The sequence below is a fragment of the Nicotiana tomentosiformis genome, chromosome 3 (assembly GCF_000390325.3).
Source record: "Nicotiana tomentosiformis chromosome 3, ASM39032v3, whole genome shotgun sequence".
Taxonomy (NCBI): Eukaryota; Viridiplantae; Streptophyta; class Magnoliopsida; order Solanales; family Solanaceae; genus Nicotiana; species Nicotiana tomentosiformis.
In genome coordinates this window covers 43,977,630-43,980,164 of record NC_090814.1, presented here as the reverse complement: position 1 = coordinate 43,980,164, position 2,535 = coordinate 43,977,630, and the positions used below count along the sequence as shown (strand labels likewise).

Here is a 2,535-nt window from a genome sequence, read left to right as displayed (position 1 = left end):
ATATGAGGGAGAAAATTTACCCGATTTTCGAAAATTTCAGTATTTACCCCAAAAAAAAAAAAGCCTGAATTTTTCAAAAAAAAAAAAGGTGTCATCCTATTCCTGAAATTTCTACGAACTACGCGGGTCTGATTCTCACCGGATGTGAGATACGTAGGCAACCTTCATAGGGTTCGGCCCCATTTTTATAAAATAACTAAAAAAAAAAGAAAGAAATGTGTCTAGTATTTTTTTTTTTAATCAAAAAAACAAATAAGCAGACCCAGCTTCGGTTAATCCCAAATCGTTCCTGTTAGAATAGCCTTAGAACATCTTCAAAATTGTTGAAGGGTTGTTCTCGCAAGAACGGACGTGTCTGTCAATTGGAAATCACTTTTACCATAGTGCCCTTCCTCCGGCCCTAAAGCTATCCTTGAAAGTAAGAAGGGGCCATAGTTGCAAAAATAGCCACCCTTTCTTCGGTCACAATTGCAAAAATAGCCCCCATTTTCGTTGATTTTTCTTAAAATTGAGTTATTTACAAAAGATTGTTTGCAAAATGAGTGCATTGGTTCTGTCTCTTGAGACTAGTGTCAACCCTAACCTTAACCACCCACAGGTACAAAATGAGCACTGTCCAGAACACACCGTTCACAGTTGTAGACGAGGCTCCACTTCAGCTTCAGATGTGGTGGTATGATTTAGGAGAAGATGGTCAGAAATGGGTCACCAAGCACCTGGGAGCCCTCACAGATATTATGAAAATTAAACCACGGGACGATTTGATTGAGGCACTAGTGACTTTTTGGGATCCTGTTCACAATGTTTTTCGCTTCTCCGATTTTGAGCTAACTCCCACTTTAGAAGAGATAGCTGGATATTCTGGGTTTGGCAGGGATTTGAGAAACCAGGAGCTCATATTCCCGAGGGCTCTTTCTGTACACCGATTCTTTATCTTCTGAACATCAGTAAGCAAATTAGAAAGACCAACGTAGTCGAAGGGTGTTGTTCTTTCTACTTCCTGTACTCTAGGTTCGGGCAGCCAAATGGGTTTGAAATGCATGAAAAGGGCCTTAACAACAAGCAGAACAAAGACACATGGCATATTCATCGTCGCTTCGCCTTCATAATGGCATTTCTGGGAATTATGGTCTTCCCAAACAAGGAGCGGACAATTGATACCCGCATAGCCAGGGTTGTACAGGTCCTCACTACCAAAGAACATCACACTCTTGCCCCGATCATTCTATCAGACATTTATTGGGCGTTAACTTTGTGCAAGTCTGGGGCAAAATTCTTCGAAGGGTGCAATATTTTGTTACAAATGTGGTTGATTGAGCATCTCTGACATCACCCCAAGTTCATGAGCTATGGTCCGAGCAAGGATAATTTCATTGATAGTTACGAAGAAAGAGTAAAAGATTACAACTCTCCAGAAGGGGTGGAAGCCTGGATATCCCACCTAAGATCTTTAAATGCAAGTCAAATTGAGTGGACTTTGGGATGGCTCCCGCTAAGAGAGGTGATACACATGTCTACCCTAAAAAGTCATTTGCTGTTGTTGGGTTTGAGAAGTGTCCAGCCGTATGCGCCACACAGAGTTCTAAGACAGCTAGGAAGGTACCAAGTAGTACCTAAAGATGAAGATTTGAGTGTGCAAGTTATTGAGCTACTCCCCGAAGCCCCACTCTCCGAAGCTTTAATCCAGCAAATTTGGAATGGTTGTCGCTACTTGAAAGATGATACTCAGGTGCCAGATCCTGCGAGAGGTGAGGTAGATCCGGGTTATGCTATATGGTTTGGGAAGAGGTCTCGCGTGGATGATGTGCCAGAGCCCAAAAGGCCCACAAAAAGACTGCATGTTCAAGCCTTTGATGATAAAATCCAAGAACGGTTGGCCTGGGGTGAACGGGAAAAGGGATACAAAACAACTATTCATGCCTTAGAAGAAAGGCTGAGAAACCTCAATTTTGAGAATGACTTGCAAGAACAAGAAGCCGAAGGGGAAAAGAAGAGTCTGATCCACAAAAATGAAGCCCTTCGTGCTCAACTTCAACAGATGAAGAAAGCCTATGAAGTGCCAGTGAGAAGTTGGAAAGACCAGAGAACCATTGCCAATCTGATAGAAAAAGTGCAAGATTATGATTCCCTCTTGGCAAAGACTGAAAAGTCGTTGGACAAAGCCAATGAAAAGATCGTACAGCTAAATGAGAAGGCCGAATCAAGTAAGGATCGCCAAGTAACACAATTTGAAGAAAAGAGGGCTCAATTTGAGAGAGAGAGAAGGCCCATTGGGTACGTTCAGAAGCTCAGCTCCATGCACAGTTGGAAGAAATGAGAAGGTACAATAGAGAATACCAGCATGCAGATTTTGATAGGGAGATGGCTCAGGCGAGACTCGAGCAGGCTAGACTTCGGGCTCAGTTGGAGTCAGCCTTAGATCGTGAAGGCCACATAAGGGAGATAGCCACCACTCGCCAGCAGCAGTTACAAGATCGAGACCAGAATTTCCAGTACTTCAAAGAGCAAGTTCATAATTTGGCTGTTTATACCGCT

The 2,535-nt window shown here is 42.9% G+C and overlaps 1 pseudogene; it reads left to right on the top strand.

Moving 5' to 3' along the window:
* Positions 1–554: 554 nt before the first annotated feature.
* LOC138907718 (uncharacterized) lies at positions 555–2,317 on the top strand (annotated as a pseudogene).
* The last annotated feature ends 218 nt before the right edge of the window (positions 2,318–2,535 follow it).